The sequence below is a fragment of the Zingiber officinale genome, chromosome 6A (assembly GCF_018446385.1).
Source record: "Zingiber officinale cultivar Zhangliang chromosome 6A, Zo_v1.1, whole genome shotgun sequence".
Lineage (NCBI taxonomy): Eukaryota > Viridiplantae > Streptophyta > Magnoliopsida > Zingiberales > Zingiberaceae > Zingiber > Zingiber officinale.
Genome location: NC_055997.1, coordinates 15,364,828 through 15,380,472, shown reverse-complemented (window position 1 = coordinate 15,380,472; position 15,645 = coordinate 15,364,828). Strand labels below are relative to the sequence as shown.

The following is a 15,645-nucleotide window of genomic DNA, read 5'->3' as shown; positions in this document are numbered from 1 at the left end:
CAAATTTGGAAGACATTCCGAAACCAACTGATAAAGAAGACAAAGATCTAAGGGCCAAAAGAGAGAAAAGGAAAGAAGATGGTGGCAAAAAGGCGAATACGCTCGCCCTCAGCACCCCCGCCAACCCGTCCCAGGGCCAACACAGAGGAGGTAAATCACGGGCGACTACTAGCCTTTGGAATAGTGACTAGCACATAAGGGAGACATTTACCTCGACTTTGCCGAGATTTAAACCCCAGACCTCATGGTGGCAACAGAGAAAAGGAAAGAAGATGAATTGATGTGTCGTGGTTATATTTTAAATGCCTTGTCCGATCGTCTCTATGATCTCTACACAAACACTGCCCCTGCTAAGGAAATATGACAAGCATTGGAAAATAAGTATAAAGCAGAAGAAGAAGGTACCAAGAAGTTTTTAATTTCAAAATACTTTGATTTTAAATTTCTTAATGATAAACCATTGCTGCTCCAAGTACATGATTGCAAATTATTGTTAACAAAATGAGAGCTATAAAGATTGAGTTATCAGAATCTTTTCAAGTCGTTGCAATCATAGCAAAATTGCCATCTACTTGGAAAAGTTATCAGAAAAAGATTCTTCATAATTCTGAAGATTCTTCTTTAGAACAAATACAAAAACAAGATGAATTGATGTGTCGTGGTCATATTTTAAATATCTTGTCTGATTGTCTTTATGATCTCTGCACAAACACTGCCTCTGCTAAGAAAATATAGCAAGCATTGGAAAATAAGTATAAAGCGAAGAAGAAGGTCCAAGAAATTTTTAATTCCAAAATACTTTGATTTTTAATTTTTTAATGATAAACCATTGCTTACATGAATTACAAATTATTGTTAACAAAATGAGAGTGGTAAAGATTGAGTTATCGGAATCTTTTTAAGTCGGTGCAATCATAGCAACATTGCTATCTACTTGAAAAAGTTCAGAAAAAGATTCTTCTTAGAACAAATATAAAAATATTTGCGTATTGAGGAAGAATCTATGACAAGATAAGAATGAAAATTCTTTTGAAGGCACTTCTAAGGCCAACGTCATAAATCAACCAATGAAAATTAACAATAACAATAAGAAGAGAGGAAATCCACTTCGTCCGAAAAAATATATAGAGAAAGCCAAAGGAAAGCCTAAAGGAGCATGCTTTGTTTGTGGAAATTTGGGCATTATGCTCGAGATTGTAGGTTTAAAAAGAAACCAAGTAAAGAGCAAGCAAAGATTAACTTCATAGACATGGACAATATTGTGGCAATTATAAGTCATGTTAATGCTATTCAAGGAAAAGTGCCAAGATGGTGGTATGATACATGTGCTACTGTCCATGTTGCATATGATAAGTCATTGTTCAACACTTATCAAGAGATTGAAGACGAGCAAGAGATTCAAATGGGAAATGAAGGGAGTTCGAAAGTAGTTGGCAAAGGAAGTATAGTTTTAAACTTTCTTCAAGAAAAACAGTAACTTTGACAAATGTCCTTCATGTTCCAAACATGAATCATAATTTGGTTAGTGGTGATCTACTCAGCAAAATAAAGAAAATTGATCCTTTCGGCCTCTAATAACTTTGTTGGGAAAGGATTTTCTTGTGATGGATGGTAAAATTATGTACTAATGATAATGGAATAAATAAATGCATTTCTTCTCCTTACATGATTGACTCTTTTCTTTATGGCATAGTAGATTAGCACACATAAGAAAATCTACAATGAATAGAATGATTAAATGTGACATTATATCTTGTGATTTAAATAACTTTAAAAAATGTGAAATATGTGTTAAATGCCAGATGACTAAGAAACCATTTCAAAGTGTTGAAAGAAAGACTCAAATTTTGGATCTTGTTCATTCGGATATCTGTGAATTAAACGGAGTGTTAACAAGAGGAGGAAATAGATAGTTTATAACATTTATATATGATTTTTCAAGGTACACATTTGTTTATTTAATGAAACATAAGGATGAAGCCTTTAAAATGTTTAAAGTATATAAAGCTTTAGTGGAAAACTAACTTAATAAAAAGATTAAAATACTTAGGAGTGATAGAGGTGATGAATATTTTTCGAATGAATTTAATTTATTTTGTGAAGAAAATGAAATTTTACATCAATGTGTTGCACCTTAAACTCCTGAACAAAATGATTTAGCAAGAAAAAATAAAACTCTTGTGGAGATGATAAATGCTATGATAATAAATACAAAATTGACATTTAACTTATGGGAGAAGCATTACTAGCGGCATGTCATATTGTGAATCAAATTCCTCTTAACAGGAATAATATATCTCCTTATGAGATATGAAAAGGAAGAAAGCCTAATATAGGTTATGTCAAAGAGTGGGGGTGTCTTGCTTATTGCAAAAACTCGAACTCAATTAGGTCCTAGAGGAATCAAGTATGCATTTGTGGGATATGCCACAAATAGTAAAGCATATAGACTTCTAGATTTAGAAGCTAACGTGATAATAAAATCAAGAGAAGTGGATTTTTTTGAAAATTTAATTATTTCATAAAATAATTCTAAATTAATTCCATATAATGAGTCTCAAGAGGAAATTTCAAAAGGATCAAAAAATAATGTATCTTCTAAGGTTGATGAACAGACATGTGAGCATAGAAGAAGAAAAAGAATAAAGAAAATAAAACATTTAGATCTTAATGAAATTAATTCTCAACTAATATCTCTTTATTTGGTAGAAGGAGATAGAAATAAGATAGTAAGAACAATTCCAATTGTCTTACAAATTGAAAGTGATCCTACAACTTATAAAGAAGTTATGGCTTCAAGAGATTCTATTTTTTTTGGAAAGATGCCATAAACGCTGAAATGGATTCTATTATATCAAATCACATTTGGGATCTTGTTGGTTTACCTTCTGGCTCTAAACCTATTTGTTGCAAGTGGGTGTTTAGAAGAAAGTATCATAGTGATGGATCACTTCTAACATTCAAGGCTAGGTTAGTAGCCAATGGGTATAAACAACAAGAGGGAATTGATTATTTTGAAACATAGGCTCCTGTTGCTAGAATTACAACCATAAGGATTTTATTTGCATTAGCTTCTATTCATGATTTAATTGTCCATCAAATGGATGTAAAAATAGCATTAAATAGTGATATCGAAGAAGAGGTCTACATGGAATAACCTGAAGGTTTTGTTCTACCAGTAAATGAGGAAAAAGTATGCAAATTACTAAAATCCTTGTATGATTTGAAACAAGCCTCAAAGCAATGACATGCAATATTCGATTCTACTATTTTTTCAAATGGTTTTGTTCACAATGCCATTGATAAATGTCTCTATAATAAATCATTTGATGATTGCATTATATTTATTTGTCTTTATGTTGATGATTTGTTGATAGTAAGTAATAAAATGGAAAGCATAGTAGAAACAAAGAGGTTTCTATCTTCTATATTCAAAATGAAGGATCTTAGACATGTGGATACCATACTTGGTATTAAGGTCACAAGAAACAGTGGGGGGCTATGAACTAAATCAAGCACATTATAGTGAAAAGATGCTTGATAAGTTCAAATATTTGAATCTCAAAGAAGCTAGTACCCCAATTGATCCAAGTGTCAAGCTAATCAAGAACGATGGAAGAGCAGTGGCACAACTTGAGTATGCAAGTGCAATTGGTAGCCTAATGTCTGCATTGCAATGTACACGACTGGACATTGCTTTTGTAGCTAGTAAACTAAGTAGGTTTACCAATAATCAAACAATGATCATTGGAAAGCTATTGGAAGAGATTTTGGTTATTTAAAGAAAACTAAAAACCTTGCTTGCATTATTCTAAATTTCCTGCTATATTAGAAGGATATATATATGCTAGTTGGATATCAAGTGTGGGAGATAATAAACCTACTTCAGGGTGGGTGTTTACTTTTAGAGGAAGTGAAATATCTTGGAGATCCAAGAAACAAACATACCTAACACATTTCACCATGGAGTCAGAATTTATTGCATTAGCCAAAGCATGAAAAGAGGTTGAGTGATTAAGGGATCTTTTGTGTGAAATACCATTGACTTCAAAAAGTATTGGTTCAATATCAATCTTATGTAATAGTCAAGCCACTCTAGCAAGAGCATATAATGATATTTACAATGGAAAGTCTAGGCATATAAGCCTAAGACATACTTATGTGAGGAAATTAATTAAAAGTGGAATTATTTCTCTTACATATGTGAAATCCAATGAAAATTTAGCAAATCCATTTACTAAGCCTCTTATAAGAGAATTAGTAAAATCTTCATCCAGGAAGATGATATTAAAACTCCTTATTGAAATAAACTACCAATAATGGCATCCCTGTTGGTGCGGTTAACACTAACAATCTAACTCAAGTTCTGATGAATGACAAAGTAGGTTAAGTTAGTTTTATTGTGATCTAACACTTTGACGAAGTGTGCAGGAGAAGCCTAGACTGGTCGACGGGCTGACCGGATGTCTGACACAAAGTTCAGCAAAGTCAATGGGTCGACCTGATAGCTGACACGAAGCCCAGACTGGTCGATGGGCTGACCGGATGTCTGGCACAAAGTCCAGCTAGGTCGACAAGCTGACCTGATAGCTGGCACGAAGTCTAGACAGGTCAAAGGGCTGACCGAACGTCTGGCAGGTAAGTTAAGGTAAGTCACTGGAGGGGAGTGACTGTGAGGACGTATTCCCGAGAAGGGAACTTAGGCGCCGATCCAATTTAGAATCATTTCGGAACTCTAAGTTGAGATCTTGACTAGATTTCGATCTCGGTGAGATGGAATCTAATTAATACTCCTGTTTAATTATAAAAATTATGCTAACACTTTGTTTTGCAGGATATATAATTTTCATTTGTACTTCAGACTAACGTTTTCTTGCAGGGAGTTGAAGCTGCTGGAAAACAGAGGTCTGGGCGCCCGGAAGGGATTCGGGCGCCCAAAATGCAAAAGTTATCCTCATTGTGCTTCACCATGTGGAGCTTCATTATTGGCTGGCTACGTCGCACTCCAGGTGCTCGGAAGGGATTCGGGTGCCCGGAGCATCCTATATAAGGAGGTGAGCCCTGGAGCAAAGAACACAACTCACAACTCGATCTTCCAACGCTTGCTCTGTCGTACTATGCTCCTGCAACACTTCGAAGCTACTCCGACATCAAGAGGCTCAAGTTTTTCTTTTCAATGTTGTCGGTATTCCTTTCTAATAATTCATGTACTTAGTTTTGTAATAACTTTGCAATTATTTGTAATTGCCCAACGAAAGCACTCAACGAGTGCAGGCCTTAGAGTAGGAGTCGACCAGGGCTTTGAACCAAGTAAAACGGTTCGTGTTAGCGTTGTGTTTTCATTTTTCCACTGCGTACTCGCTTAAACGTTTTCGATCAATATTCACCCCCCTCTATCGACTTTCACGATCCAACAAGTGATATCAGAGCAGGTACCGCTCTGATTTAGTGTAACCACCAATCAGACATGGGTGAAATTCTTAATTATTTTTTTTTAGTTTTCATTTTTACGTTATCAATCTAAACTGGTAGCGTTACCTTTTTGGAATTTTTTTTCGTAGTAATTAAGCTGAATTGGTGCAACACCAATTCAATTTTTCTTTAATTTTATTCCGCACTACTAATCCAATGCCGAGTCTTGAGATTCTTCGTTTCTTTATTTATTTGTGTGCAGGATAAAAATGTCTCAGGTTGAAGGCGTTAGCACAGTACGCCCCCCCCAATTCAACGGGGACGACTTCCCCTACTGGAAGAAGTGAATGGAGGTCTACTTGAAGACCGACTTCAACCAGTGGTTCAGCGTCACCACAGGAAACAAGGTGTCAGTTGACAACTCCGGAAATCCACTAGACCTGGAACAGTGGACTCCGGACATGAGAAAGAAATGCTCAACGGACTACAAAGCTCTCAACACGCTGTAATGCGTGCTGACAAAGGAAGAGTTGAGCCGAGTGGGACCGCACCAAAATGCGAAAGAATTATGGGACAAGTTGATTGAACTGCACAAAGGAACGAGCGACGCCAAGGTAACTAAGCGTGACCTTCTAATAAATAAAATATTTAATATTAAAATGTAGAAAGGAGAAACAGCGAGTCAACTTCATGTAAGGATCAAAGACATCCTTAACGGACTCCACGCGATAGGCCACCAAATGGAAAATCGAGACTTAATAAGGTATACTTTAAATGCCTTTCCACGAAATACATTATGGGCATCTATCGTGGATGCCTACAAAATTTCAATAAATTTATCTAAATTAAAACTAGATGAACTATTCTACGAACTTGAATTACACGAGCAGACTAACGCTGGAACCGAGAAAGGTATTGCTTTGTTTGCAGGTCCCTCCAAGGAAAAGAAAAAGACCAAGCCTGACCCTAAAGATGAGTCCGACCAAGATTCTGAAGATGAAGAGTACCTGGTGAACCTGGTAAGGAAGATGTTCACCAGGAGGAAGAAGAGCTTCAACAAAAAGGACCTGTAGGAGATCAACTCCCCATCTGAACGAAGGAATGTGACTTGCTTCGGTTGCAACAAGAAAGGTCATTACAAGAACAAGTGCCCGAGATTGAAGAGCGACAAGTTGAAGACATCAAAAAAGAAGGCTCTCAAAGTGACCTGGGACGACTCATCCTCAGATGAATCGGAGACCGAAGATCAAAAGCACTAGAGTCACCTCTCGTTAATGGCTCACGAAGTAGAATCGGAGGATGAATTAGAAGATGGGTCCGAACCCGAATCGAGCCACGAGTCCGTACTCATTTCCGAAGGTCCCGAAGAGGTATATTTTAATTTGAATAAGAAATTTTTTAAAATTATTGTTTGTTTAAATAAAAAATTAACTGTAATAGAAAATGAAAACAAATTGCTTCTTGAGGAAAACCAAAACCTCAAGGAACAAATCATAAATTCTAATCCAACTCAAGACCTAACACTTGAGGAGAAAAATTTAACATTAAAAACAAAAAATAATAAATTAAAAAGTATTTTAGAAAAATTTACAACAAGATCTAAAAATTTACATCTTATGTTAAACAGTCAAAAAGCAGTCTACAATAAAATCGGACTTGGTTACAAGTCAAGTTCAAATAAAATATTTAAATCATTAATAACCCAACATAAACAATAGAATAAAGCTTAGGTTCCGAAAGCGTGCTTAACCACGTAAGTAGGAATTAACTAATATTACATACCTAAAGATAAAATATACTATATAAAATCTGATAAACCAAATCAAAAATCAAAACACAAACCTAGACCAACAAAATCAAAATTGAAAATTTTTGGAACCCATCAAAAATCATATTATCATCAAGTTAAATATAATTATTAAAATAACAGACATAAACCTAGAACTAAAATTTTAAAATATAGGCCAATAATTCAGGGGAAGACTCCAGAATAGTTGACACCTCCAAAAATAATCTACCCGACAGGGTAACCCAAACTAACCTACCAGACAAGGCAATTAGGATTAGAGTAAAAAGGGACAAAATTTAACTTGACCTACGGTACTGGTGAAGTTTTGGATGATAGTACGTTAGGGAAATTTTATCTATACATGTCTAGGAAGATATGGTTTCGACCTGGTGCATTTATCTTAGTGGAACTAACCAAAGCTACTCTTTACGGATCCTAACTAGTTAGACCAAGGTTTTGTATTAAGTTCAGTGGATAGGACTATTTGGAAAATCTCGAAAGCATGGTTACTCTAATGATGTCCAAGTGACTCATCATAGCCCAGAAGTTTATCCAAAGAATATCTATTTGTTGAGCCTAAAGCTAAACATGAATTTAATACAAAGTTAAACCAAACCCTGAAACTGAACTTAATTCATCTCACAAAAATTATAGAATTCCCTGATTAAAAATATAGATCGGGTGAGATGACTAAAGACTACAAACCAAATTAAATTAAATTCAAATCAAATTAAATTTAATTTAAATTCAAATAAAATTAAATTAAAATTAAAATTAAAATTAAAATTAAGTTTAAATTCAAATTAATTTAACTTAAAAATTAATTTAACTTAAAAAATTGTTTTAAAATTAATTTAACTTAAAAAATTATTTTAAAATTAATTTAACTTAAATTGTTTTTTAAAAAAATTAATTTAACTTAAAAAACTTTTTTTAAATGAATTTAACTTAAAAAATTATTTTAAAAATTAATTTAACTCAAAAAAATATTTTAAAATTAATTTAACTAAAAAGAATTATCTTAAAAATTAATTTAACTTTTAAAAAATTATTTTAAAATTAATTTAACTTAAAAAAATTATTTTAAAAATTAATTTAACTTAAAAAATTATTTTAAAATTAATTTAACTTAAAAAATTATTTTAAAAAATAATTTAACTTAAAAAATTATTTTAAAAATTAATTTAACTTAAAAAATTATTTTAAAATTAATTTAACTTAAAAAATTATTTTATAATTAATTTAACTAAAAAAATAATTTTAAAATTAATTTAACTTAAAAAATATAATTTTTAAAAAATTAATTGATCTTAAAAAAATAATTTTAAAAATTAATTTAACTTAAAAATTATTTTAAAAATTAATTTAACTTTAAAAAAATTATTTTAACTTAAAAATTATTTTAAAATTTTTTATTAATTTAACTTAGAAATTATTTTAAAAATTATTATTAATTTAACTTAAAAAATTATTTTAAAATCTTTTTAACTTAAAATTTATTTATAAAAAAATTAAAAAAATATAAAAAACCTTTTTAACTTAAAAATTTATGTTAAATTCTTCTTAACTTAATTTTTTTTTAAAACATTGTTCTTAACTAAGCAACTAAAGAATCATGTTAAGTAAAGTTAAGAACTGAACTTAAACTAACCCTATCTCCTACCTATTGTAGGATACCAAGTGGATTTTGGACAGTGATTGCTTCAAACATATGACTGAAGATCACATCAAATTCACTCAACTTACCTACAAAAGCTTAGGAACAGTTACCTTTGGGAACAACTGTAACGCCCCGGCCCGGGCGGGCCCCACCCGGACCGAACCAGGAACGACACCAGAATTACCTATCGGTTTGATGACTAGCTCCACAGACCACCGGAGGTCCTTTCAGCGTGCTTTATCCTCACTCGCACGCACCTTGAAAAACTTCCCAGGAGGTCACCCATCCTCAGATTTCTCCAAGCCAAGCACGCTTAACTTTGGAGTTCTTAAGTTTGGGCTTCCGAAAAGGAAGGTGCACCTTGGTGATATGGATAGTACCATCTAACCTTTTAAGTCATATTTAACCAGAATCTCAGAACCGGGGTATTACAATCACCCCCACTTAAAGACACAACGTCCTCATTGTGTAACCACAAATCACACCACAAACAAATCCCAGAATCTCCCTCGCTAGGTGGTGCCCTGGGTGATCCTACCACAGGCGCACTCACAGTCGCAACGCCCCGGCCCGGGCGGGCCCCACCCGGACCGAACCAGGAACGACACCAGAATTACCTATCGGTTTGATGACTAGCTCCACAGACCACCGGAGGTCCTTTCAGCGTGCTTTGTCCTCACTCGCACGTACCCTGGAAAACTTCCCAGGAGGTCACCCATCCTCAGATTTCTCCAAGGCAAGCTCGCTTAACTTTGGAGTTCTTAAGTTTGGGCTTCCGAAAAGGAAGGTGCACCTTGGTGATATGGATAGTATCATCTAACCTTTTAAGTCATACTTAATCAGAATCTCAGAACCGGGGTATTACAATCACCCTCACTTAAAGACACAACGTCCTCACTTGGTTACCAGGATTCATAAACTCTAATACTTAAGCCTGGAGGTTTAGAGTTCGAATTCTGGGGGAGGCAAAAATCCACTGACCAGGGGTGGAAAGTCCTAGTGAGTAACGACACGGTCAAGGGTCGTCGGTCGACGACATGAGAGGTCGCCAAATGGGCCAACGACATAAGGGCCGACAGTCGACGACCCGAGGGTCGCCAAATGGGCCGCCAAATGGGCCGCCAAATGGGCCAAGAGGGTCGGGTCGTTACAACAACAACAAACTCAAGGTAATTGACATAAGTAATATTGAACTTAAAATTGACTTTATTATTACAAATGTATTACTTGTTGAAAAACTTTAAGTATAATCTTCTAAGTATTAGTCAATTGTGTAATACTAGATATAAGGTTAGGTTTCTATCTTCATAATGCTTAATCAAGCACTTAGATAACCCCACGATAAGTCTAAAAGGGTTTAGAAAAGATAACATCTATGCAATCAACTTAACCACTTCTTCAATTAAGTGTTATTTTACACAAAAAGAAGAAACTTGGTTATGACATAGAAGAATGTCACACACAAACTTTAGAAATATAAGCAAATTAAAAGGGCTACTTAGAGGATTACCAAAATTACCTAACTTAGACTCAATAATATGTAATGCTTGTCAACAATAAATATAAACAAAATCTACTCACAAACCAACTAATCAATCCCAAACCAACTCAATACTAGAACTTCTATATTTAGACTTATTTGACTCCCATGGGGTTAAATCAATAAATGGAAGTTTGTATTATCTAGTAATAATAGACGACTATTCTGTGTTCATCTGGGTAAAATTTTTAAAAAATAAGGATGAAACTTTTGAAGTCTTTACAAACTTTTGCAAGTAAGTTGAAAATGAAAAAGACCTTAAAATTAAAAGAATTAGAAGTGACAATGGAGGTGAATTTAAAAATCAGAACTTTAATAAATTTTGTCTTGAAAACAGATATCATCACAAATTTTTGTGTCCTAAAACACCTCAACAAAACGGAATTGTAGAAAGAAAAAATAGAACACTACTTGAAGCCTCTAGGACAATGCTAAATGAGTATAATCTATCTAAGTACTTTTGGGCAGAGGTTGTTAGTACAACCTGTTATGTGCAAAATAGAACAACACTAAATAAAACACATAACAAACCTTCTTCGAAATATATTATAATAAACAACCCAATATAAAATACTTTAAGGTATTTGGGTGTCCGACCTTCATACTAAACACAAGAGAACATTTAGGAAAATTTACTTCTAAAATAGAAAATAAAATCTTTGTAGGATATTCACTAAATAGTAGGGGTTGCAGAATATACAATAAGATTACACTAAGAATTGAAAAAACCACAAATGTAAAATTTGAGGAATCCAAACAAAACTTAGAACAAACCCAAATTCAGCCAATTGAGTTTATTCAAGGCAACAATAATCAAGAAAGAACCAATGAATATTTAAATCACGAAGAAGAAGAAGAACCTCAGGAGAATCAACCTCAGAGGACCATAAGAGTCAACCCAAATCATCCAATTGACCAAATAATTGGTGATCCTGACTTAAGGGTTCAGACTAGGTCATCCTTTAGAAACCTAAGTCAAATCTCCCTGATTTCAAAAATCTCACCCAAAACCATAGTCGAATTTTTACTTGATCCAGACTGGGTCATAGCTGTGTAAGAGGAACTAGCTCAATTTGAAAAAAATAAAGTTTGGGACTTAGTAGCACCACCCAATAATAAGAAGATAATAGAAACAAAATGGGTGTTTAGAAATAAATTAAGCGAAACTAAGGAAATTACTAGAAACAAAGGTAGACTAGTTGCTAAGGGATTTAGTCAAGTAGAGAGGCTTGACTATGATGAAACTTATGCCCTAATAGCAAGATTAGAGACCATTAGAATGTTACTCAGTTATGCAGTCCATAAAGGGTTTAGACTGTATCAAATGGATGTCAAATCTGTCTTTTTAAATGGACTAATAAAAGAAGAAGTCTATGTAGGACAACCATCAGGGTTTGAAAGTCTAGAACACTCTGACTATGTTTTTAAGCTAAAAAAGACTTTATACGGACTTAAAAAAGCACCTAGGGTATGGTATGAAAGGTTAACCTCTTTCCTAACATCAAAAGGGTTTAAGCAAGGTCAAATCGACCCAACCCTATTTGTTAAAACAATAAAAGAGGATATTTTTTGTAAAATACGGTGCCTAAAAAAATAATTAAATAATAAAGTTTAATGGATGAATAATTTTAACGGAATTTTTAAAAATTTTTGGAAATTTTTGGGGATTTAATCGGAGCCCGTAGGGCGTAGTTTGAGGGGATAAAATTATAGGCTTTGGAAAAGGTCTATTTAGAATACCTATTTATTAGGGAGTTGATTGAGCAATAGACTTAGGTTTTTAATTTCCTTAAACCTAAGTTCAAAATTATATAAAAACCTAATTTCCCTCTTCTCCTTCACCGCCGCATCTTCCCCGAGCCACCCCGCGACGCCGCCTCCCCGAGCCCTCATGCGCCGCCGCCTCGCCTCCTTCGCCGGTCTCCAGTCTCTTTCCTCCTCACTCGAGCAGCACAACTGACGACCTCTTCTCACGCGGCCACCACAGCCGCGATCGCTCCCTCACGCGAGCACCGCAGTGCCGCCTCCTCTGCCCTCGCCGAACCTCGCTCCCTCACGCAAGAACCACAAACGCCGCCGACCACCTCGACCCGTCGCCGGCCGAGACCTAGGTTAGGGGGTGAATGAGTCTCCCGATCCTCCTTCCTCTTCACTAATCTGGATAAGGGGTAAGCCATAGTTCGATCTCATCTTGTTGTAGTTGTTCTCTAGTTAGATGTGGATTTGGGGCTTTTGATTGAATTTGATGTGTTGCGTTCTTCTCACTAGTTGGGTTTCGGTAAATTCTTGTTGTAGAAGTTTTAAGCCTTGATCGATGATGTTTTTGTTGATCTATTGCTTTGAAAACGTTGAGCAGATTTGGGACCAAGATCGATGATGTTCTTGTGACCTATTGCTTTAGTAACTTAGAACGAATTTGGGAATGTGTAGGTTTGATTCGATGATGTGCCGTTTCTTCGATAAATTGTGGTTTCTCTGTGGATTTAATTCAAAGGTGTACTGCTTTATTGCATAACTTGGGATGATTAGGAGTTGTGGTTTGACTTTGTGATATTGTTCTTGCTACCTTGCGGTGTCTTTGGATTTTGAACAAAATTGGTTAGGAATGCTTAGGATTTTAATGCTGTGAATGGTTCTCCGAGATGATTTTTGAATTCTGAGATAGATTTGAATAGGGATGGGAAACTTAGAAGATGTCGATGCGTTTGTTTCGATTGTTGAAATGTGTCACGATTTAGGTGTATGCTTTGAATTCGTGATCGTCGTGATGTTCTTATCGGATGGCAGATTTAATCGGAGTTTCGCATGGTTTCTAGATTTTGTTGTGTCTTCTGTTATTGATGGAGTTCATTTACCGGTGGATTGTTCGGTTTGTGAGTCTTGTGGTGTTCGCTTGGCTATGAAAGGGTTCATATTCAATTTCCTTCATGTGTTGATGTTGTGAGCTCTTTGTTGGATACCTGTTTGTTTAAATGCCTATTTGGGATATTGATTGTGGATTGAAGCGTATTTTTGGGATTTCTGCAGGTGGTTTTCAACTTAGCACAGATTTTATTGGGTTGTAACTATATTTGATTTATACCCTCTTGAGATAGTATCACATTGGGTAGGTTTGTGAGTTAGCACTTGTGCTCAATGCCTTTTCTGATTTTGTGGGTTCTGATCTATAGGTCGAGTTTTTCTTCTCGTTAGTTTAAGTGCCAGCATTGGTTGATGAGTTGTTTGATTCTTGTGTTTCTAAATGTCCCAAGTAGATGATGGTGGGGGTTTAAACCATGGCGAATCACACATTTTGTTCTTCTGGTGCTTTAGAAATGCTGTTTAGATTACGGGCGAACCCAATAAGGTTTTTGCTCGTGGTATTGGCTCTTGAAAAGTAGTTGGGAATTTTGATAGATTTGGGTGAATCGAGGTTCATAGATGGATTGGGGCTTTTCCCTAATTAAGTTGGGTTTCGGTTTAGCTTGTGTCGTTTATGAAATTAGCTAAATTATACATCACGTGATTTGCAGGACGTTGATTGAAGACGGTGGACACGATCTATAAAGGCGGATACTTCTTGCTTTGTTTTCTTTTAGTACTATGACCTTGGTGCATGAACTATTTTGGATAAGAAACTGTTTACCTTGACTCCGCTCTTATTTTTCCTGCGCTTGATACTTCCACGCAATCTTTGAGAAATTCATTTCCATATCTATACAGTCTCTTTTGTTGTCCATGATCGGTAGCAGATACTAGATATCATATTTGTATGTTTTGACTGTTGCTTATTTATGTACGATATTGAGCATGCTGGCTTCATGTAGCATACCCGTTTCCATTTATATATATATGATGATTGTTGCATTGTTCATATCATGTCATTGCATGCATGCCGCATCCTCGGCCACTCGAGAGAGTGGTAGCTGGAGTTGATGCTGCTTGTCCTGTCGTGCCGCACTCGGCCACTCGTGTGAGTGGTAGCTGGAGGTTGCTATGTGGCTAGTTAGCTACTCAACACCTATCCGGTCACTCATGGGAGTGGCGGCCTTTGGTTGGTACAATTGTCATTGATCCGCCTCTCGACCATCTGGTCGTAGTCTGAGAGGTGGGGTGGGTGACCATCCGTCGCATAATCTGTTGTTATATACCTTTACTTACTTATGTTGTTATTGTTTACTTATGCTGCTGTGGTATATTTATGTTGCCGTTGCTTCTTGCTGTTGTTCACTTATGCTGACATGCTGTCTTATGTTAAGATATGCTCACGTTGTAGGTGGTTAAACCTTGGTTTAGTAATTGGAAATGTTTATATACCTTACCCATTACCTCTGTAGTTATGAGCAGTACTGTAGCAGATTAGTACCATTTCTGACTTTCTATATCTAGCCTAGGATATCGTTCCAGGTATGAACCTTTATCATGGTTTTATTTTTGTATCTGCTATTCTCTTATGAGACTGTATTCCTTTTGGGTATTCTTTATTGGTTGATTATGTTCACGCACTATCTCTTTTCTATACCCGCTGAGTTCCAATACTCACCACCCCACAAAATGGTTTTCTTTCGCCAGGTAGCAAGTAGATGAGTCATGGATGCTTGGAGAGATGTCGGCTGCCAGTCCTGGGTCCTGCGTTATATCGGTTTTATTTCTGCTTTACTTGTATTTTTAGTATACAGTAATTTTAGTATTGTATGAATTGGTTTGTGTTCTGGGTCAAGTCTGTGATTATAGGTATTTTTGTTAGTGTCGTTGTTGGTTTTACGTTCGTATCGTTTTATGTCTTCCGCTGCGCTGTGCATGTTTCTAGTCGTGTGGGTTGTTGTTAACTGTGTGGTTGTTTTTATTCATTTATGTCCAGCCAGGTTGGCTGTGTATATTAATTGCGTGGTTATATTATTTCTATTGTGTATATATTCCAGCCGAGTGTGGCTGATGTATATTTTGTATGTAGTAATGTTTCATATTGCCCGTCGTACAGGGGAGGTGCTGTCGAAATTTCGTCGGACAGAGACCCCCCCCCCCCCCCCGGGGGCGTGACAATTTAGTGGTATCAGAGCCATTTTTCGATGCCTGTTTTTCGTGTTCTGGATTTTTGAGTTAATTTGATACCAATTTAGTGGTATCAAAGCAGGTATACGATGTTTGTTTGTTTTTCGTATTCTAGATTTTGATCTTGTTGTGATTTACAGTTTGTCGAGTTAATCTGATACCAATTTAGTGGTATCAGAGCAGTTTCGATCTTGTTTCGATTTATGATTATTT

At 35.5% G+C, this 15,645-nt stretch overlaps 1 long non-coding RNA gene across 1 annotated transcript; it reads left to right on the top strand.

Annotated features, from left to right (window-relative positions):
- Positions 1-12,202: 12,202 nt before the first annotated feature.
- LOC121993756 lies at positions 12,203-15,152 on the top strand. Its single transcript, XR_006115396.1, has 2 exons — positions 12,203-12,569; positions 14,953-15,152. It is a non-coding gene; the product is annotated as an uncharacterized LOC121993756 (long non-coding RNA).
- The last annotated feature ends 493 nt before the right edge of the window (positions 15,153-15,645 follow it).